This window comes from Anthonomus grandis, chromosome 13 (genome assembly GCF_022605725.1).
Source record: "Anthonomus grandis grandis chromosome 13, icAntGran1.3, whole genome shotgun sequence".
NCBI lineage: Eukaryota > Metazoa > Arthropoda > Insecta > Coleoptera > Curculionidae > Anthonomus > Anthonomus grandis.
In genome coordinates, this window is record NC_065558.1 from 2,917,445 (window position 1) to 2,942,236 (window position 24,792).

Below are 24,792 nucleotides of genomic sequence, written 5' to 3' on the forward strand. Positions count from 1 at the left end.
AAAATTGTCACTATAAATGATGATTGTGTTATGATATTAACATGAAGGTGAAAGGAAAAGAAAACAAGCGTCAAGAAGATATAACAGAGAAAGAGACAGAGATTAGCAGTAGTAAAACTATTTTTAAATGTCACCAAAAAGGACAGGGATTTTTTTTCTTGAGTAATTGTACACGAAAATTCTATAATTTATTATTTGTTTACGTATATATTAATAATATTCTTAGTTGTCTTTTTACGTTAATTTAAAAGGTAAAATATACTTATAGATATGTACAAAAAGTTATAGATTTTTTGGATTCGTACCAAAAATATAAGATTCTTAAACGTAAATTTATATTATATTTATTATGTACAATAACTAATTGGGATACATATAATCAGTACCATTTGAATTAAATTTTTTTAGTTGATCCAATATACCGGTCTAAACTTTCGTTATCCACACCGGTATACTCCATGTAAGGAATTTTTTATATATGATTACCTTCAGTATATTTTAGTGTTCTAATTTTAGATTTAGAAAAAAACACATTTGCACGCAATAAAAAGATTAGAAAAAAACATTTTGATTAGTTACCTCAACCAATAATTAAAAATAACGTAGGAATTAAACTTATCTCAAAAAATGCATAAAAAAATAAATAAATTTAATGAAGAAAAAGTAAGATATGGCCTTAATATTAATGCAATTATCATATATAAAAATATTTTTCAGTAATAATTTTCCCTTAATAAGTTTTCACTTGCTAAAATTATTAAAACACAAAAAAAATTTTATAGTACCAAAAGTAGACGTATTAAATTTAATTAAAAAATCCCTAAAGCTCTTTTGCAAACTCCTAAGGACAAAAAATATTCAAAATCGTAAAAAGAAAAGTCTATAAAAATAAATACGTAAAAAGATAAAACAATATATTCTAATCTTAATAGTACTAAAGAAAAATGATTATTTTTAAAATTGCTAAAAATTTAAAATTGCTGAAAAAATACTAAAATTAAAAAACAAGTATAAAATATTAGTATTGTTTTAATAGTTTATTAATAAAAATACTGGTCTTGTAAATCAGATTATATATAAAAAAAATTTATTAAACTTACTTTTAAGAATTGTAATAAGTAGTTTTAGATTTTTTGATAACTGAGTATATGCAGACATCGTTTATCATCTAAGGTTAGAAAACTTTGAAAAAAGAGCATACAAATATAAGACATAATAATAGGTACTATTATAACATAGAAATCCGTACTCTATTACCATGAATGGAAACCTTAGATCCTTTAAGGTGAATAAATCAACTGGACCGCGGTTAAACGCGGCGTTGTCCACCTGTCAAAGGCGTTAAAGCCTCCATAAAAAGAAGCTAAAGCAGCTTTTCGTGTAAAATATCTTGTGCAAACACTCGAGATCTGTATGCACAATGTATGACTGTTTGCTTTTTCATAATGGGCCGTGAGAAATGCTGCTTCACCTGAACAACTTTCACGTCTAAAAAGGAAATTACGAATTTCATAACGAAAAATTGAGCGGGTTCTCATAATATACAAAACCTGTCAAAATATTCGAACTCGACGAAACCTCCACGTATACATTTCGTTCGCAAGTAGAAGCCATTTCGGTCTTATTAAAATTTACAGTGTTTTGATTAAGTAAACCAAACTTACGCACTTACGGTGGATTTGTTTGGAGACTGCTTAAATATAAAGGTTAAGTACACAAAACATGAGATACAGATGCATCATAAAGCTTTTATATAAAGCGGAAAAAATATGAACGAATTGATATTTCATTTATAGGGAATGTGGAATAAGAAAAAATGCCGAGCATATCACATGCACTTCAACCGAGAAAACTATAAGTTGAAGTTATCTTCGTATCCTCCTTTATCTAATTGTCATCATACGAAGTTCCTATAGGATCCTCCTGTTGCTGTGGTTCTTTCATTATTGTTTCTGCTGTTTTTCTAATAGTTGACTTTATTAATTTGCTTGAATATCCATTCTAATATAAGGCTTTCGTGATGTTTTCTATTTTACTGCTAAGGTCAATGTTGTTGCATATTGTATGACTTTCCCCCTTATGATTGAACTTACTTCATTCCTAGTAATTTGCTTTTGATGTCATGTTCTTGCAGCGTTATGCAGTTGGCAAAAGGAAAGTGTACTATCTACATCTTTCTGATGTTTAATAGCCAATGGCCAAAGTAATGATTTAGACTTTTACACACAGGTCTAGGCTGATAATCTCGATGCTGACTTAAACTAATTCAAACTATAAATTTAAAAATGTTTGAGGTTTTTTGTAATGGCCTCCAAGGGTCAAGTTGTGATGATCTTTAAGATGATTACCCTCTTTAAAGCCTGAAATCTCAAAAACTACTACGAATACTTCCATGAAACCAAAAGTAAAATATTGCCTTAAATATTCTTAACAAATTTTGTTTTGAGTACAAGTGGCTGCAAACTACAATTTTTGAAATATATTAAGTTGTCTCTTGTAGCCCCTAAGGATAGAGTTTGATCTTTAAAGTGATCGTTCAATTTAAAGTCTGCGAATATTTTTATCAAACAAAAAGTGGTATATTGCCTCAAATATTTTAAACAAATTTAGTTTTGAGTATAAATGACCACAAACTATAATTTTTGAAATATTTTGAGTTGTCTCTTGTAGCCCCTAAGGATAGAGTTTGATCTTCAAAGTGATCGTTCAAGTCTGAAATCTCAAGAACTACTGCGAATATTTCTATGAAACAAAAAGTGGTATATTGGCTCAAATATTCTAAACAAATTTTGCTTTAAGTACAAGTGGCCGCAAACCACAATTTTTGAAATATTTTAAGTTGTCTCTTGTAGCTCCTAAGGATAGAGTTTTATCTTTAAAGCGATCCCTGAATTTAAAGTCTTAAATCTCAAGAACTACTGCGAATATTTCCATGAATCAAAAAGTGGTATAATACCTCAAATTAAAAAAAAAAGTATTTGGAGTTCAATATTTTTTTTTTTATTCTTGTTTTTTGCCAATGAAATTATCAACTCACGAGAATTCTGGTTTCCAAGAAATTGTAATTAATATGCTTAAAATTTCAGAAAAAGGTAAATTTTGTCTTTTTTTTTTAAGTACATACATAGAGAACAAAAAATTAAAAGTTTCATTTTTATTTTTATCAACATGCTCATTATGCATGCTCAACATGCATAATTCAGAAATCATCAGACAGTAATCTGGAAAATCGGCTTTTACTTGAAAACGCGTCGATAAAAATCTAATACATCAACATATCTATAACTGCAAATCTAAAAGTTGTGTCTAATCATAACATTTCTTGGCAAATATCTATCTCTTTCTTAGTTATATGTTCTTGAATCTTGTTCTCCTTTGCTTTCATCTTCATAATAATATCATACTATCTTATAATATATGTTGTGCTTGAGATGCACCTTCAGGAAATGATTTTACTGGTATTTTAGTGTATTTTTTATTAGGCTTTAAGGTACTTTTTATTTATTTAGCAGTGATTTAAAAAAAAGTCAAAAAAATGAATGTCTTTTTGGCGACACTTAAAAAATACTTATACTGCAGCTAGTATTTTACTGTTTTTTATTATACGTTAAATTTTATCATACAAATTGTTATTGAGCAGTGATTTTTTTAATGTAAAAAAATTGTGCTTTCCTTAGTGACCCATAAATAATACTTATATTGTAGCTAGTGTTTTAGCGTATTTTTTTAACATGTTTTAGGATTCTCTTAATTAACTAATTGAAACTAAAGTAAAATCCGTTACAACTAGTTAACGAGGGGTGAACTTTATTTTTAAAGTGTAAAAAAATAGTCTTTTCTTCGGTCACACTTATAAATAGTTTAGCAGCTAGTGTTTTAATGTAATATTTTTTGATACCTTTAAGTATTTTCTTTTTATTAGTAAAAACTAGAAAAAAATCTGCTATATACTTAATGAACAGTAATTTAAAGAAAATGAATCAAAAGAGACTACTGTCTTTTTGGTGACAATTAAAAAATACTTTTACTGCACCTAATATGTTAATAAATTTTTTCGATATACCTTAAGACGTTCTTTATTAAAAAAAAAACTATACAAAGTTTCGGTCTCAAAAAAACTATTTAATTCAAAATGTTTCGCTCCTAAGAGCATCATGAGACCTAAAAATTAAAAGCAAACAAACGAATTACAATAAAAAATCTTAATGTTATTAAAAAATGGTACCTTAAAAATCTTAAGGGCTACAAGCAATACAACATGATTTTAGCATTCTTTTGAAACCAAGACTTTGTGTAGTCCCTTTAATTTTTTTAAATCTAGCTCTTAAATGAAAGGCTTAGGCTGCATGACCCATATTATACGTGTCATACGTCGAAATTAAAGCTGCGTATCATTGCTGCGTCACAGCACTATAATATAATCATACAGGAAAATAAAATTTATGGCCTGCTAAAGTGCAGAGCACATTTAACATAAAACTAACATTATTGGACCTTAGACTATACTAGTATATTAGTGTGTATCATAAATTAATTTTTAAATAAGTAAAATTTCTACTATCGAAGCTTAAAAGTTAAGACACAAGCAATTCAGTTGCGCTCTAACCTCAAAAATTACCATTGCTGTCAACAATTCTTTATGTACCATATAAGCGTCACGAAAAGTAAGTTTTTCAATAATTATGACTTAAAGAACCCACATGACGTAAAAAAACAAGCGCTTTTTCGGTGAATTATTATCCTGTTAAATCCGTACACATGACATATCACTCGTAGTATCATATAAACGTAAAAGTGCAATTTCTGCATATTATATTACCGTTCGTTAGGCGAGCATAGACTTTGAGCACCTACACAATCTAAAATTGCCAATTAATTAATTTAACTCGGAACGTTTTCTAAATCGGGGTATAATTAAGTAATCATACGTAACAGGCATTAAACCTGGAGTGTTTATAAACAATTCAGGCTCTCTGGCTTAAATCCACTAACGCTATCAAAAATTTTATTCAGTCTGGAAGCGATGAAAAAAGTCGTAAACTATTTTTACCATTTTCCTTTATTTTATTTAAATATTCTAGTGAGATAATTAGCGTCATTAGATCGCTACCACATAATGATCTACTATAACACACCTTGCCATTGTGTTGCCGATGTTAAGGTCACCATGTGCTCATGTAATATGTTCATTGTGTTATAGGAGCTGTATTAGAGTCATTTTAATGGCATTTTGAATGACATGGTTAATGATTCAAGAAATCATCATCGTGCAGGCATTTTCACTGTTTTAGTTGAACCGAAAGAGACATAATTTAAAGGGTTAGTTTATGGGAAGAAATTAGAAATTTTGAGAACCTGTAATTACTAGCTACAGCATGTTTCTCTATGGCAGATGGCGGTTTTCTTTTATTTAGCTTATTAATCTTATTGTCATGAATTTTGAAAAAGACGAGAATTTCGTAAGGCAGTATTATTGAAAAAGTGACACATTTAGTCTTTTTTTCCTATTTTCGAACAGTTTTTGACATTTTATTTATCTCAAACCAAAATATCTTAAATAAGCTACATGCAATAAAACATAATAAATTTTAAAAAAATTGGAAGATTTAAGCATGAAAATACAATTTCCAAACGATTGCGGTCATAAACATTAAAACAACTTTTTTTCTAGTTAAAACTCCTATTATGCTCGTTGAAATCTTGTGTGATTAACATCAAAAAACTAGAACAAGCAACTCCTATGCCCAAGATAAGGAACTATGACTATGACTGTTTTTTATGATGAATGCAGTCATGTAGGAATTTAAAACATTATTTTTTTCGAAAATAGATTCGCACGCTTAGGAATTGTAAAGAAGAAGAAATGTGTACCTGGTCAATTACATCATGATGTATATTTACCAGGTACATTGTTTTTATACGGTTTTGCATGTACTTATTTCTTATTTTTTTATCTTGTGTGTTTTGCTTTGTTTTGTTCTTATATGTTTTTTTTATTAGCTTTTCTACAAAATTTTGTAATTTTTTGACAATAATACATGTGATTGATTAATTGATTGATTGTAGAAAAATATGTAACCAAAGTTAGGACAGTTATAGTTACAATTACTATAAGTGATAAAAAATCATCAAAGAATAATTAACTAAGTTTTTTTTTGATGGACTTTTTTTTGATAGAAAAAACAAAAGAAGAGTAAAAAAATTAATTAAGCTGACAAATAATAAATCATGTCAATTTCTTAAATATCTTATTTTAATATAAGAAATTTTTAAATTTATTCCAAGCAATTGTTAACGTGCGATTGTAACGCCTTAAGGTAGTTATAATAAATTGATTTTTTTTCAAGCAGTTAAAGTCAATTAAAAGTCCTAAAAAAATCTAAAAATCATTATTTTCATTAAGAAAAATATTCTTTTTGTCAACTACTTAAAAAATATCAGTATAATGATAACATGCTTTAAAAAACAAATTATTTCATTAACTTCGTAGAAAAGTGTGAAAAAAACAATATTTTGCCCAATTACTTGGAAAGCATTAATCTTCCTATTAAATGAAAATTGAAAATATCTCTTCATCAACTACTTGACAAGAATCAATATTACTACAAAATGAATTAAGAATAAAAAATCAATTTTTGCATCATTTTCTTAGAAGAGTGTAAGAAAATAAATCTTTTGTTCAACTGTGTGGAAGATACTATTTGAAAAGCATCAATCGTTATATACAATTTTTGAAAAAATCAATCCTTTGCTTAACTACTTGAAAAGAATCGATATTACTATAAGATACTTATAAGAATCAATTATTTTATCAACTTTTGGAAAAAGTGTGATAAAAGGAATCTCTTTGCTCAACTGCTTAAAAAGCATTAATCGTTCTATACAATTTTTAAAAAAATCAATATTTCTATCAGATGATTTAAACAAATTATCTTTTTATCAACTTCGTGAAAAGAATCAATATTATTATAAAGTACTTCAAATAATCCATGTTTTCAATCCCTTCTTATAAGAGTGTGAAAAAATTACTTAACTGTGCGTAAAAATGTAAAAAGAATCAATTTTTGCTAAATTACTTGAAAAACATCACTCTTTTTTTTTAACGTGTAAGAACATCTTTTGATTAATTGTTTGAAAGAATATACAAGTTATCAATTTTTTGCTATCAAATACTTAAAAAAATCAATTTTTTACTCAACTACTTGGAAAGTTCATTAATCGTTCTATACAATTTAAAAAAATATATATCCTTTGCTCAACCACCTAAAAAAAATTAATATTACTAACAGAGGCCTAAAGGAATCTGTGTTTTTATTAACTACTTGAAAGGAATCAATATTACAATAAAATACTTTAAAAAATCATCTTTTTCATTAACTTGGAGGAAAAGTGTGAAAAAATTAACACTACTAAGAAACATCAATAGTTTTTTCAAATTATTGAAAAAATCAATCCTTTGCTTAACTAGTTAAAAAAATCAATATTTCTCTCAGATGATTAAACAAATTTATCTTTTTATCAACTAATTGAAAAGACTCGATATCAGTTTGAGACGATTAAACAAACTTATCTATTAATCAACTAATGATAAAATGCTTAAATAATTCAATTTTATATCAACTTTTGAAAAAAGTGTGAAAAAAGGAATCTCTTTGCTCAACTGTATGAAAATCCATAAAAAGAATCAATTTTTTACTCAAGTGCTTAAAAAGCATTAATCGTTCTATACAATTTAAAAAAAAATCAATCCTTTGCTCAACTACTTAAAAAATCAATATTTCTATCGGATGATTTAAACAAATTATCTTTTTATCAACTGTGCGTAAAAATATAAGAAGAATCAATTTTTGCTAAATTACTTAAAAAACATCACTCTTTTTTTTAATGTGTAAGAACATCTTTTGATTAATTGCTTGAAAGAATATACAAGTTATCAATTTTTGCTATCAAATGCTTAAAAAAATTAATTTTTTACTCGACTACTTGGAAAGTTCATTAATCGTTCTATACAATTTAAAAAAATATATATCCTTTTCTCAACCACCTAAAAAAAATTAATATTACTAACAGAGGCCCAAAGGAATCTGTGTTTTTATTAACTACTTGAAAGGAATCAATATTACAATAAAATACTTTAAAAAATCATCTTTTTCATTAACTTGGAGGAAAAGTGTGAAAAAATTAACACTACTAAGAAACATCAATAGTTTTTTCAAATTATTGAAAAAATCAATCCTTTGCTTAACTACTTAAAAAATCAGTATTTCTCTCAGATGATTAAACAAATTTATCTTTTTATCAACTACATGAAAAGACTCAATATCAGTTTGAGACGATTAAACAAACTTATCTATTAATCAACTAATGATAAAATGCTTAAATAAGTCAATTTTATATCAACTTTTTAAAAGACAGTGAAAAAAACATTTTTTTGCGAAAGTGTGAGGAAGAATATGCAAAGAATCATTTTTTTTAACTACTTAAAAAACATCAATATTACTATCAAACGATCTAAAGAATTATTATTTTACTTAACTGTGTGGAAGAATATGAAAAGAATTAATTTTTTGCTCAACTACTTGAACAAAATCAATATTACCATAAACTGCTTGAAAAAATCAATTTGTCCGTCAGCTTCTTAGAAACTTGAGCTCATTATAGATGAATAATTTAATGGACAATATAAAACTAATGAAGGAGAACTTGGCCAAAATAAAAATGGTGATTCTATTGGAAGATATAGATGAAAATATAAACTTCCCTATCTGATAAAAAAAGAGCAAAAAGTTTTGTTAATTATAAGGATTAGAATTAAACAACTGGAGCGAATGCAAAATGGAGCAATGAGGCTGATACTATAAATGTAATTGTTTTACTCCTTTTGTGACAATCTCCAGTGTCATTGGTATGTCAAAAATGGCAAAAACTTTGATAATTTATATCAGGTCAAAAGGGTCTTGACAAACTAATATATTTCCTATTCTTAATTTCGAAAGTGTGCAATTCTACAAATTCCCAGATCAATCTATCAATACAAATCCAGAGTTTGTGGTTTTCTGACAACTTGGCTTCCTGAAAAGACAAAGTACTACTGATGCAATATTTAAATTGACTGATAAAATAAAAAGAAATTTACATTCGAACGTTGCCTCAAGAAGTTCGTTGCTGTTTTCCTTGATTTGGCTAAGGCATTTGCCACAGTGCTAATTTGCTTAAAATGCTCGAGAGGTTCGAAGTGAAATTGTATTATATCGTATGTCTGTAAAAACTATCTACATCAGAGAGGTCCAATTTTAAAAATGAATGGTTACAATGATCTTTTAAATGTACTAATTAGTGTCAGCACAAGATACAGAACTTGACCCATTGTTGTTTATGTGTTATATAAATTCTCCTTTGAATTTGGACATACATGGAATATTAGCCTGCTTTACTGTTCTCTACTTTATTTGTAAATCAGTCATTAAGAATTAAAATTATTTGTGGATTGGGAAAGATGAAAAAATGGTTAAGTTTCCACAAACTATCACTAAATACTGCTAAGACTGTATGTATGACCTTAATAAATCCAACAGACTATTATATAATTTAATTAATAAAAATATGTCACACATCACACGTCACCATTGACATCACCTGACAGAACATGTACAGGATCTAACAAATTAAGTAAGAGGTCCAATTTATAAATTCGCAACATCTTATCTTGACAAATTCTAGTTATGGTTTACAGATCACACACTAGCCCCACAGGTAGAATCTCACTTTAGTAAAGTAGCATTGGTAACATAGACTTATTTTAATAGTCTTTTGTATGAAAGGGAAATATTGGATTTAAAAAAAAATAAAGCAAACCTAAAGGCATATTCCAGTTCATGTGCTTACTTTCCAACATAACTTAAAAGAACCAGGAAGCGTAAGATTCATGGATTCCATTAAAAAAGTAAGTTTTTATTATAATTAACAAGAAATTTGGTCTTAATACAACAAACCAGAGCAATTCAAAACCACAATATGCTGTAGACAGAGAGATGAATTATACTTTTTTAAATTGTGAAAGTAAATGGTGCTTATCTCTTAAGCCAACGTGAATAAACCAGATTAGAAGAAAGATATAGGTTTCATTAAAAACTATGATAGTTTATTGGAATTATAAAGTACTATTATAAAAATATTTATTAAGGGTTATCTACAAGAAAGTTTATATCCAATTTTGTTTTATGACGAAAATATTTTAACAGTTAAGGGTCTACACTTTTTAAGTATCTAATTATATTTATGATTTTAAAAATAAAAAGAAAATATATGACGATCACGCCTGTAGAACCAGAAGTAACAATAGTAATGTGCTGATTGTTCCTTTTAATGTGAAAAAAAAAATAATGTGTAATGCTTCACTTCTTCCTACTGAATAGTAGAACTTAATACTGTACTTAATTCTTTACAATTTCTAATGTCAACTTTCTCACCAGCATAAATCAAATTTAAATCACTCCTCATCTCCTCCCATCCAGACCGATGACCCCAAGATGTTAGATATCATATTTTTTTATAGCTTCGCTATAATTTTTAAAATCGCTTTTTTACATCATTTAATAGTCCAAAATGACATATCGAAGCGACTGTATTGCCATTTTATACGGTTTATGACTGCGTTAATCATTTCGCAGACAAGTTCAGTCCGCACTTAAGCATCTTTAAATTAATTTATGGCCCATGTTACTAATTAGGAGCAACACTGCTCGTGCGTTTCGTATATCGGAAATTAATTTTTGGACGGTGACGCAAGTAACACTTCGAGTCTTTTTTTTATATATTTTTTAGGTTACGAGAAGGTCAATATTCAGCTGGTTATATAAATTTTGATAAAAAGAGTTGATGTTCACTGGATGGAGTTTCAATATGAACGACTCCATTATTTTACAGGTCTCTAGTTGTAATTTGTCATTCCAGTTTTTACTTTGATTTTATTTATTTTAGGTGGTTGATTCTAATTCTATCGAAGTAATTGCTTGATTGGTTTCTTGAAACCAGGTAGATGAGTGAGAGATTATATATATGGAGAAAGAGCTCAAATACTGTTGTCAAAGACAAAAGTCAAAGAAAAAGAGCTCTTATCATTTGTATTTTCATGTTTTTAATTTCTTTAAGACTTAATCTCTAAAAAGTACAACAAAATCTTTCAACTAACCAGGAAGATGAAGAAGTTATTTAAATTGCTTGGAGAGAATAAAAAGATAATCCAATTGCCTGAAAACTTGTAAATGGTAAGACGTAATTCATGCCAATAATAAAAATTAATTGCATGACTTAAATTCAATTTTTAAATTTAAACGATTCAATTTAAAATTTCAAGATTCTTTGATAGATCAAAGTTAGAGTTCCTAAAGACGTTTTTGACTCTGTCTGAAGACCAAATCTGCACATAAGAAAGTACGGATATAGTTAGGCTTACTCGTTCTATATCGCCACTATCGTATGAGAGTTGCGCATTCTGGAACTCATCTAATTTGCGGGTGATTACTAGGAATTTGGCCTTTTTTATGCTGATGTTAATTCCCATAAATCATTTATATGATCTGCTATCAGGACTGTGTCATCTGCATACCGTATATTATTAATCCATGTGCCCCTTACTTTGATGTCTAAATATAGTCTTCGAGAGTTTTTTGGAAGATGTTTTCAGAGTAAATGTTAAATAGAAGTGGATCAACTGCGTGGAAGAAATATGCAGTGACTAACTATTTATCGAGTCTAAATATGATTTTGATTGACCAAGAACGTCTTAACTCTTTAGAAAATTATGAACTACTACAACTGCATGACAAAATATATTTTTTAATTTCTTCCAGGCAGTTGTTTAAGAAGTTAAAAAACAAGATGAATACTAGGTGAATACTAAGATGAATACTAAGTCAGGTGACTGAAAAAGGATAAAAAATTACTATGTTGAAAACGGCGTTTATCTTAAATAAGCATAATGTAATTTTTGAATAAAATCTAATTTCACCTGAAAAAGATTAAGTAGTGACTTCTGTTGTATGAAAAAAAAATTATGTTTAAAAAATCTGCACTTTTTCGATATTAATTCATTTTAATTTTTTTGTAAATTTTTATAATGCTTTAAATTAAGCTCCAAATCTGGTAAAAAAAATTAATAAATTCTAATAACTTTTTAAAAGAAAAAATTAAAATACGTTGCATTTTGTGTTTCAGAAAAAAAATCTTCATTGGTTTTTTAATGTTGAGAGTTTTTTTTTTCAATTTTTTTTTCAGTTTATAAAAAAAAAATATTTTTATAAATATAGAATTCAGTATTCTACATAAAATCTTTAGGTCGAAATATTTCTCTAAATAGTCTCTTTTATCCTAAATATCAATAAAAAAAATTGCCTAATAAAATCATAATAAAGTGGCATTTCTTCGCCTTAATTTATATCCAACGCAACTTTTTCTTTATGCTCTAAACTTATAAAATATTGCAAATTTCCTATTTGGTTTTGGTCATAGGTTACAACAGTCCATACTTTTATTTAAAAATAAAAAAAAACATATTTCTTTAATCATTTTGAATTTTAGCCTTCTATGAGTTCTATATCATGTGAATTTTTGTCAGCTTATTTAATCATACCTTAAAAGTAGATTTGAAGCTATTTGTTTAAATAATATTCAGAACAAGTCGGTTTTTGTTTTGGGTCCTTTTTTATTTTTAACCTACGTCAAACATCCTTAAATCCCCTAAGTGTTGCAAGGTCCAGGCATGTGGTGACAATGCATAATATTTCTGTTTTAATTCTGAAAGTAATTTGTTATTTTTGATTTTTTTTTAATGTTTTCTTTGCTAGTAGAAAAAAATTTTATTACACATGCGTAAAATCTCATTTCTTTATTCATAGCAGTTATTGACAAATTTCCCATTCATAAAAAAAAAATCATTTTACGCACTTGTTATATAAATAACTATTATACCACGTCCTAAAATATTACTCGTATCAATATAAACGTTTTATAAAATAAATATTGTTTTATTGTTCACGATGTTCCTTATGTCATTTATTTCTTACAGGCACTCCTGGAATAAGAATTCCAACATCTTGACTTTTAGTGCGTCGATTTTAAAAAATGCTATTTCTTTAAAAAAGTCTTCAGAGAAGTTTATAAATCAATAATATTTAAATTTTGTCTACGAGAACCCAAGATATTTATTTATCAAAAACAGACAAAAATCTTTTGTTTCTTACAGGCACTCCTGGAATCTGAATTCCTATATGTTGATGTTTATTGCATCCATTTTAGTCGTTTCTTCCAAAAATTCTTCAGACTAGTCCATAAACTAATAATTTCTAAATAAAGACAACCCAAGATATTCATTGGGCAATAACAGACAAGGTCTTTTGTTTTCTTACAAGGATAATAAACTATAATATAAATCAAAATTTTTAATAAAAAAAAAAATCAAGTATAATTCCTTCACATGTCTCGGAATAATAAAATTATTAAAAAGTAAAACAGTCGTGCTAACCTTTCCTCTTAGTTCTGTCTAAAAACTTGTTGACCAAAAACAACTGACTTTGAGAATTTTACATATATAAAATCGACACCTATTAAGCGTTGATAGCGTTCACGAATAAAATCATTATGTTTTGAGCAGATTTTATTAGAGATAAACTAATTATGTTATATATATGTGCATTATAAAACTAAATAGATTTATCCAATGACGCCATTTTTTAATGACATTTATTTAGATTTATTTCCGCCATGTTGGTTTTTACGAATTACATTAAATGCATTAGAAATATCTAGCATCAGCACAGAACATTATCAACAATCAAAAAGTCACTTAATGACTCCGAATTGCTCCTTCATATTGACTTTTCAGAAAACTATTCATGCAAATATTCCTCCGAGGCACAGTAAGTTCATTTTGGCGCATCCAGGCAGCAAATATCATTACATACAGGTGTTGCTTATAGTAAGGATCGGGTAAGCTCATTTTGCACTATATCTCCGAGTCTCAGACATGATGCCAAAGCAATTGCAGCTCACTTGATTCCAATTTTAGAACGTTTTTCCACGCCATTGATAAATACCATCTATTTTCTTTCGGATAGCTCTAGTACACAATACCGCAACAAGAGAATGTTTAATATCATTGGGTATTATTTGCCAACTAAATTTACAAATATTAACAAGATTTCTTGGTCATACAGTGAGGCTGGACATGCCAAAGGTGCCCCGGACGGAGTTGGGGCAACCTTAAAACGTACAGCGGACCGATTGGGAGCGGAAAATACAGACATACCCTGTTACGAAAAATTTATGGATGTGGTTAATAAAAATGTATCTAACATACATATTAATACAGTGAGCGATTTGGATATACAGACCGTAGATAACGAAATTACCGAAAGTTTTGGCACCTTTAAAGGTACAATGCTCACTGTATAATGTAACATGGTGCAGAGAAAAGGAAAAACTGCACTTTAGCACATTGACTTGTTTATCTTGCGATATTGGCAAATCTTGCACCCTTGGACACATAAAATTACACATTGATCCATTGGAGCATCAATATAATAATATTAAAGAAATCAATGAAGCAATCATTAATACTGAAACTACCGAGAGTCCCATACCCGACGATAAACTCTTAAGCGTCACTCATAAACCTGATTTTGATATTCCTGAAGAGGACAAAGATAATCAATCTCACATTAAATCTAATGAGTGGGTGGCTGTTCTGTTTAATGATTTCTGGTATCCGGGAGTAGTTTTATCTCTTAAGCGTAAGTGTTTGGAAATTCAATTTATGGACAGAAAAGTTGGACAATTCTTTTGGCCAAAAAAGCGTGACATCCAATTTATTCCGTGTAGTGAAATTTGTTATAAATTGTCCGCGCCACCTGTGCCAAGCTCTGCCCGACTCTTCATTGTTCCGGAGTCTAAAGTTATAGACGAATTGGTTTAATTTTCTTCTACATATTTAGTGTCGTTTATATGTGCAATTTTTATTTTTAAGTATTTAAATGAATTATAATTTTTGGTTGTATGTATATAAATAAGCAGCACACTTGTTTTGATATGTTTGTAGTTTTTGTTACTTAGTGGAAAAAATACTTACTGCTAATAACTAAATCTAAAAAAATCAGTTTTTAAAGAGAAAAAACGACACATTTCCAAATTTTATTATCTTTGAATATTACCATGACACCAATTTAACATTACCATGTCATCTGTACATTACCGTGTTTGACAAATCTTATTACCATGTCATTTTTAATATTTTTTTCGAAAAATATAAGGGGTAAATAATTTTTATAAAATAATTTGAATATAATTTGTATATTTGCACCAAAATAAATTATAAAAGTAATTTATTTGTAAACTTTCCAATGTAATACTCAGTTTTCGTTATTTTTTAAAAATGATCCATATGCAATTTTAAGAAAAACATACTTATATTACGATTCAGTTTATGATATTTTTAATTTATTTATGTATATAGTATAAATGTAGAGCAAAATTGAGTAAAAAAAGGCCATTTTTTTAATCTTAATTTTAGGTAATTCTTTTTACATATAAAATTTTTAATGTTCCTACGGGGCATCAAAAATGAGATGCAAATATGCATAATATCGGTAAAATTCGTTGGGCAAGAAGATATTCGCCCAGAGAACCCTAAAGTAATGTTTTCCCATATACATATAAATAATCATTACAGGAATAATAATCAGCGAAACGATGAATCTCTATGAGTGTCATAAAATAATCTCAGCCCAATATAAACTGTGCTGATTGAAATATTTATATTTTATAAAGTCTTAAAAGTTAGTAATAAAACAATATTAAACCATTGATAAAATTATTTTTTAAATACTTTATTGTGGACTGGAATCGATTTTATAATCTTATATAAAACTAAGTTTAATGAAATAAAAACATTTTATTAGCGTGGACCTTATTTGAGCTTATTCACGATATATAAATGCTTATAAGATTAAGTTTAAGGACAATTAGGTTTCTTTATAATGCTATATGATAATTTCAAGCAAATTTGTGCTGCTTGGGCGTAGTCTATACAAAAGTTTAATATTAAGTAATTTTAATAGTTTTGGTTTCAAAATGCTTGTGTGCGGTTTGTATTTGGTAAAAGAAAATATGATCACGTCACCTTTTTATAACGAAATAAACTGACTTAAAATAGGTGATCGTCGAATACTTTATTTATGAACTTTTCTTATAAAAACTATTAGTAATCCAATGTATCACGACAATAAGTACAAGTTAAGGATGTCTTATTATCAGAGTTCCCTAGTTTAATGTAGTTTTTCATTCTCTTAACCTTGAGGCAACTAAATTTAAAGCCAAGTTTAAAGAATATTTATTACTTAAGCAGAATGTTGCTTTTGTACAATATGTGGAACACCGTCAACCCGCATAGATACCCTTAAGATATTTTTTCAATAAGCTATTTTGGTTTAATTTTCTTTACTTTGAGAAATCTTACTCGTAGTTTTTGTTTACGGTAGTTTTTTTATTTCTCTTACAGCTTGGTTTAGTGAAGTAACTATTGGAACTAGACTGCGCCAACTTTAACAGCCTATTGAATATTTTATATATAGTTTTTATATTGGTATTATTGATCAAATAAAAGTCATATTTATTTTAAATTATTACAACGGGTGGCTCTGGATAACGGCAATAGCCTTTTAAATTTTCTATGGGAAATTGTCATAGTTTTCTAAAAATAAAATTACTACATTTGTTATTGTTTGATACGTACAAAAATGCACATTAAAAGTGAAACAACGTCAAAAAAAATGCATTTAAAATCAACGTAGTTCTAGTGGTTCCTCTATACTGAACCACACAATTGAAAATTTAAGATACCTTTAAAAAAAACTTGTAAAATCTATAACCTTTAAAAGCAAAAAATACATTTGCACGAGTAAGTAAAATTTCATAAATTCAATAAGAAAAAAGGCGCATTAATCACCGTAATTCCAATAAAACCATTAAGACAAAATAAAAATCTCAAATAATATCGGTTCACATTCCGATCCAAGGTTATAAAATAATTTCCTGCCTGCTGCATAAATTCCAAGCAAGTACCCAGAGAGCGGGTAAAAAATCAGCGCAGAACACAAAACCAAACATTAATAAAGTATCACTATACGGCAATGTAAACACCTGTGCCCGGATTCTTACGATAGAAGATTATGGGAAGCTTAAGCCATTTAACATACTTAAGCTCTTTGAAAGCTGCTCTGCGAAACAGCCGCTATAAATAATAATAAAAAAAAAACTATCTATAAAATATTTATACAGGTAATCCAAAGCTAATTAGCGCAAAATATTGCGAATAATTTGTTTGAGTTACGCCAGGATGCGGATAAAGTGTAAATATTTCCTTTTTATTATTGGACTTTTGATATTTTTATTTTAAGCTCTAGTTTCAACCGGGACCCCTCTTATCTTTTTCGGTTATCAGGTGCATTTCTCACCTGTCTCACACCTCATTGTGTTTTAGGCCAACACGACATTTTAATTAATCTCCACAACCGAAAAGTTGTTTGGAAGATAGTAGGTGAGTTTTTGTTTATTGAGCTAATAAACACGCTATTATACATATGACGTACCAGTTGCTTTACCGTTATGTGAGTATAATAGCTGGTGGGGACTAAAAGTAAATTTGACGAATTTAGCTTCAGAAATAGTAAGAGTTCACGTATTTGATTGAAGTTTTGTTGAAGAAGACTTGATTATATAAAAGAAATAGCATAAAATCTGCTTATTAACCAATCAAGGAAACTAATGTTTTATTAGTTTAAAGAAAAAAAATTATTTGAAAATTTAAGAAAATTTAAAGGAGCTGGATATAATAAAAGAAAAGGTAATTGGTAATTGAAGAAACTCAATGCCTACCACGAGGTGCTCATCAGTATCATCGATTGCCGATAGTTCGTCAATAAGGTGGAATGCAATGTTTAGCAATTTAGGTGTATTATGTATATTTTTTAAAATTTATATTTTGGTTATGTATGTAGCAAATGTTGCTAAATAAATATATATTATTATTATTAAGACTTAGGTGTTTGCCTGTAGATATTAAAATATCAAAAGAATTAATAGAAAAAAATTCAATTTTTTCAAAAATTGCGAAAAAATTGAATTAAAAAAAAATCACAAAAAAAAGACAGAAAAAAAATTATTAGTAATAAATCCTGTGATAGTTTCAGCGCATTTAAAAGGATCTTGAAAAAATTTGTTCTAGAAATTTAGTGTTTTTCTTTTTTATCTTTATTCTGTGTTATATCATTATATGTTTTATTTTATAGGTTTAAATTATTTTATGTTATTTTAAGTTTTATTTACTATTTATTTTATTGTGTGTTTGTGTTCTGATTTTAATAAATTTTAACTCATTTTATATTTTAAAATTTTATTTCAACTCATGTTTTATTATTTATTTACGTTTAGCTTAAGATTTTATTTGTATGATTTTATTTTTACATTATATATGTTTGTTTTTCTTCCTTTTTTATATTTTCACTCATATGTGAATGCATAATCTTAAACATATTAATTTGCTTATTTTTTGGTTTTGTTTTGGTTTTTAATTTTAGTTTATTAGTTTTTAATATTATATTAAATGCCATACTATGTTTTATTTTAATGTAGCAGATGTTGCTAAATAAAGAAAAATTAATATCAAAAATTCCAAAAAATTTATTTCAAAAGACATTATAAGAAAAGACGAAGAAAAAACAGAAGAAAAATTGAAAATATTTGAGGAGAATTTGAAAAAACAAAAAATATTTTACAAAAAAAAAACAATAAAAAAATAAATTAAGTGAATAAAAGCATTCCGAGAAATTAAAAAATAGTTACGGGAAACTCAAAAACAATTATAAAATAAATGATGAAAATTTTAAAACACTTTAGAAAGGGCAATTTTCATTTTGAGTATCTTCAGTTTAATAAATAGTGGTGTTAGACTGTGGTTAAAGGTTTCTTTATCTTAAAATGAAGAATTTCAAGAATAACCAAGCGCACCTAAAAAAACTCAATCCCAAAAACAATTAAGAGAAAACTCAAAGAAATTTAGGGAAAATAGAAGTCAAGAAAATGCACGAAAATTTAGGACACTCTAAAGAAAGTAAATAGGCTCTTCTTTAATTTTTTTTTTAAATTTAATAACAACTTCGCTAGAAAATCTTAAATGCATGAAAAGAGAATGAAAGTTAAAGAATTTTAATCAATATGATTAAGAAATCCTTTAAGTCGAAAAAATTTAAGAAACTAAAAATTCAGTAGGAAGTGAGAAAACTCAAAAAAAAAGTGAAAAAATTAAATAAGCCAAAGTGCTACTGATATAAATTCGAGGACAATTCAAAAAATAATAAAATAAATAGATTATGAAAATCAAAAAAACTAAAACACTTAAGAAAAGTAATTTTTATCTTAAGTTTAAAAAATCAAGCATCCCTTATTTCAAAGTGAAAAAATTCTAAAAGAAAAACTAAAAACGCTTGGAAAATCTCAATGAACATCAAAAAATCTAAGGCAAACAAATTTATGCGGTAAAGAGTAACAAACCTTCTGATTTCTCAATTTAGAAAAAAATCAATAATAAAAAGAAATCTAAATTAAAAGGCAATTAAGGAAACACAAAGAAACTTTAAAGTTAAGTGAAGAAATTAGTCAAAGTAACAATTTATGAAAATCCAAATAACAATTTAGACACCTCAAAAAAGGCAATTTTTATTTTTAGTATCTGAAACCAAATCAAGTATTCTACTGCTTTTATTTTGAGTACTATCTTAAGTTTAATAAGTCAAGGTGTCCCTATTTTAAAGTAAGTAATTCCAATAAAAGATTCAAGAACGCTTTAAGAAAAACTTAAGAAGTCAAAGAAAACTCAAGAGAACTCAATTTCGGGTAATCCAAAGTGAGGAGGTTTCTGCTTTTATTTTAAGAAATTTAAGATGCAATTTTTTCCAGGTTACTGTTGGTGTCATTTTTAAAATTTTCCAGACCATTTCTGATTTATTACAGACAGTTTATGGACATTCTGGGTTTATTTCAGGCAGTTCAAAGTAATACCTGTTTTATAACGGCCATTTTGGGTTTATTCTAGGAATTGTGTGGTGTCAATAGATGGTTTTTCCATGTAGCATTTGTGATTTCTTCCAGATACTTAAGGTGTAATATTAGGATTTTTTTAGACAGTGAAACGTCATTTCTTGTTTATTCCAGGCAGTTTTAGGTAATTTTCGGCTTAATCTAGCCAAAGTATGGCGTTTATAGTTGAGGTTTAGTTGTGATTTCCTCTAGACACTAAGGGTCTAATTTAAATGTTTTCCTTAAATTTACATTTTAAAAAAACGACATATCGAAGAGAACAAAGAAATAAAAGTATTTAATGTAAAAAATCTAACAAATAATGATAATCAAAATCAATTAATAAAATAAAATCAATTATACCTCAGAAAACCATAAAGAAATTAGAAGAGAATGGCGATGCAGGAAATTCTTATGAAACAAATAGCAACCTCATGATTTCTTAATTTTAAGAAATCAGTATTATAAAAAAATCCTCTAAATCAATAAAATCTAATTAACTAAAAAATAACCAGGAAATTGAGAAAAATAAAAAGAAGTGAAAAAGTTAGTAAATAAACAAAGTTAAGTTTTCTAATAATTTAAGTATCAAAAAAAAGGTTTCTTGTGATTTATAAAAAATTTTCTGATTGCCATTTAAATTTTGCATTTAGTTAATTTGTCTTAGAGTTAATACTGATATTAAATGAATTCAAAAAAAGTCGAGAGAAATCAAAAAATTGTTTAAGACATCTCAAAGTAGCCAATGCTTATTTTGAGCTCCAGATTTTATTTTGAGCATCTTAAATTTATTAAATCAAGGATTACCTATTACAAAGTAAGGAATTGTAAAGAAAAATCCAAAGACATGGTCAAAGTCAAGGAATTCCAATTAATGTAGAAAAATTTATGGTAATTCAAATAAAACAAGGATATCAAAGTATTAAATGTAAAAAACTATGAAAATCAATTAAACCAAAGAAACCTTGAAACAAAATTAAAAAAGAATGGAAATCTAGAAAATTATTATGACAAGGAATAATAAACTCCTACTGTCTCCCTAAATCAAGGAGAGAAATTTAAAAAATGAAAAATCTTAAGGAAACTAAAAATATCTCTTACAAGAAATATTAATCAAAGTACTAAAAATAAAAAAAAAACTGAAAATAATAAATTAAAGAAATTGTTGTAAATCAAAAATTAAAATGAAAAAACCGCAAAAAACAAAATTTTTATTTTAATTATGTGAAATTCCAAAAAAAAACTCTCGTATACGAAAAAAAAAAACAAGAAATAAGGAAATTGAAGGAAAGTAGCCTTTGTTAAGTTTATAAATCAGTATTTAAAAAAAAATAAGAAAATGAGCTCTATAAAGTTTGTACAGGGAAATATTAAATAAAAAAAAATAGGAAAATCCAATAAAGTGGATAAGTTTTTTTTGGTCATTCCTAATTTTTTTTTGTGGTACAAGAATTGCAAAATACATGATTGTTTGCAAATTTATTTTCTATTAATTAAGAAACTGATTAAATAAATTTGCCATAAAATTAATTAAATTATTTTATTATGTTGCTACTGAATTTATCATGTTACATTATATTGCTCTAGAAAATTATTAAATGAGAAAAAAATTGATATTCCTGCGTTTTTCTTTATATAACTAATAATTGACGTTAAGTACTTAAAAAAATGTCTGAATTTAATTTAATTAACTTAAATTATATTCTATTAAACATAAAAAAGCAAAGAAAAAAGCCCTATTTCCTCACTATTAAAAAATGTTTGGCCTACATACTCCCCGTTGAATAATAAATAGTCCGTCTTGACACAAGAGTAATCTTTTATTTGGGTAAATGGAGGCGGAACCATTAAACAACGTCCGATAGAAATTTCAATAATGCTCCTAAATTTAAATTCGCCTTTATTAGTTCTTAAGTGTGTTTACTTGGCGCCTAATAGTCCTGACAAAAAAAAATTAAACCCGTGAACTTGTATGAATCACTTTTTTTCAATCGTCTATTTTGAACATTGGATAGTTGGCCGGCCACCCGCGTCTAGTTATAGCTGCCCTTCAAAAATCAATTAGCCAATTAAATTCCTTAAGAAAAAACCTCGCAAACTCTTACAAAAAAAATACGCTTAAGCTCGATTTATTCGAAACGGTAACCGATGTACATTAATTAACTTTACATGATGCAAAACTAATTAGTCGGTCCTTTTGTTTAATTAATTAACTCCACTCTCGCTATCTATCCGCTTCTAGCTGCGTATGCGAATAAATGATAAATTATTATTACCTTTAATACCCATATGCGCGTAATTACATCCACTTACTCGCTTTTATAACGTTCTTTTACATTGAACGACCTATTTTTTTGAAATATGGGTCGCTTTGATAGTCATAATTGGTTTTGTGAGTTATTGGTAATCGGTGAGTTTAATTAAATTAATAATTTAAAAACATTCTTTGATTTAAAGTTTACTTAATTGCAACGAAAATATATCAATTCCTTATTTTTTTAAATAAATTCGATAAATATAAAATTAATAAAAAACTGTTTTATAGTGGTGTTTTAATTATAATTTTTAAGTAACAGCCACAAAAACTTCAAAGAAACTTAATAAATTATAATAAAGAAAACTGGTATTATTACTTGTTTTATTTTGATCAAACTGTTGCAATTTGTACAATTCACTGGGTTTGACGAGTTTCTGAAAAAAATTTCTTTCTTCTTAAAAATTTATAAAAACTCAAATAATTCCAACAAAACTTAATTTGCATATGCCATTAAAATTTCAATAAAGAAAAATCAAAAAACTCGATCATATTATACCAAAGGACCCAGACCCTGTTTTAACCCAAATACTTAGTTAAAAATTTATTCAGCTTTACACGCATATACAGTAGAGACCACCGTGTAAAAAATATATGCAAGAAACACGCAATAAATAAAATAAGACTGCGGCAACATGAATAAACATGAATGTAAGCCGTCCAGATGCTAACAGCAAACCGCAGTAAATTATTAGATAATGTTTCACAAGAAATATGTTCAAATTAATTAACATAATGTGTAATTAAATGTTAATTAAACGTTGTTTTATTAATCGGCATAATCGACTGTCAATCATGCCGTCCGAATAAATTACATAAATTTTCCTAACCGTGATTGTGCGTCAAGAATATTTTCTTTCGATTTGTTTTTATTTTATTGTATTAAGAATACGAGTATGTAAAGTATGAGAAGGTTTTTGCAGGTGGATAGAAAAAAAAATTACAGCAAGAGGTATATAATATGTCTGTTTTGTTAGTATGTACTTTGATGAAAAAAAATCCAAGTAGTTCAAATCAGGAGATCTGGAGGGCTAGTGGAGACATTCAATTTTTTTCCATATAAGTGTTTTTGTAATTTCGACTGCAGAAGAGTTTGTCGTGGTTCTCAAGAAAATGAAAATTTTTAGGAAAATATTGAAAATATATTTTTTTTTAATTATCGATAGAAAAATCAACAGAATTAAAGAAATTAAAGGGGATATCGGAGAAACGAAAAGTATTAAAGAAAAAAGAATTTACGAAATTAATTAAGGTTATAAAAGGAAAAATACACATCCAAAAGACTATCAAAAATGTAAATAAATGTGTTTTTAAAATTTTATATTTCAATTTAACTATAACATGGAAAACTATTTTTCTCACCTAGTTCTCAGATTATTTCTGTATTCTTTCAAGGCGGTTAAAGTACCTTAATAAATTAAAATCTAAAAAATCAATTATCGATTGTTATTTTACTTAGTTGGAGCCTTTTCAGGTAGTCGAAGCCATATTCAACCTAAATTATTTAAAAGGAACAAATTTAAATTTTTATAAGAGTAAACAAGTTTTTCCAGGCAATTTAAGCTGTTAAGTGAAAACTGACAAATAGCTCTAAAACCAATGTACTTGCGAAGAAAAATCTTCATGTCCTAACAATATTGAACATAATATGACATAAGAATGGCAGTTGGAGACATATTGAGAGAGTCTGGAGTACGCCCCAGGTAGCTCCTAAATTCTAGAACATTCAGAAGCTTTTTAGACATTTAAAACGTGAAATCCAAAAAACTTAAACTCAGTATATTAATCAAAAAAGGAGTAAATTAAATTCCCTTAACTGCCTGGAAGAAATAAATAAATTCATTTAGGCAATTAGAGAAGCCATTAAGTCAAAACTGATAACACTTGTCTGTGTAGGTATAAATTATTGCTCAAGTAATTTATAATCAATGTTTTTCCAGGATCTTGTCAATTAACCTATTGTTGTTGAAAAAAAAATGACAAAAATGATTGAGGGCAGTCTGTTGTAATTTTTAATAAATTAAACCCACAAAATTACATTTAACGTAACTTGCAAATAGACAACCAAAAAATCAAGAAAAAATGCCATTTGTTCATTTTCCAGACAGTTTTATTTTTTTTTGACTTCTAGATTCAGACTCGACTGTCTGAGAGAAACAAAAAAAATTGTATGCATGAGTGTGAAGGCATAGTATATTTCTTCCAAGCACTTACACTTTTTCTATAAAAAATAACAAATAATGTCCAAGCATTTCAATTAATAAATATTAACATCAAATGAACAAATATTAAAAATCATTCTAGGCAGTAACATTTACTTCTTCCAATGTTTCAAGAATTTAATCACATGG

The 24,792-nt window shown here is 27.3% G+C and overlaps 1 protein-coding gene and 1 long non-coding RNA gene across 2 annotated transcripts in view; one reads left to right on the top strand and one right to left on the bottom strand.

Annotated features, from left to right (window-relative positions):
* LOC126744060 (protein Wnt-6) overlaps nt 1-24,792 on the bottom strand; it is a 45,279-nt gene that overhangs the window by 16,994 nt on the left and 3,493 nt on the right. The window lies entirely within an intron of this gene.
* LOC126744061 (uncharacterized) lies at nt 9,829-11,240 on the top strand. Its single transcript, XR_007663051.1, has 3 exons — nt 9,829-9,943; nt 10,825-10,926; nt 10,981-11,240. It is a non-coding gene; the product is annotated as an uncharacterized LOC126744061 (long non-coding RNA).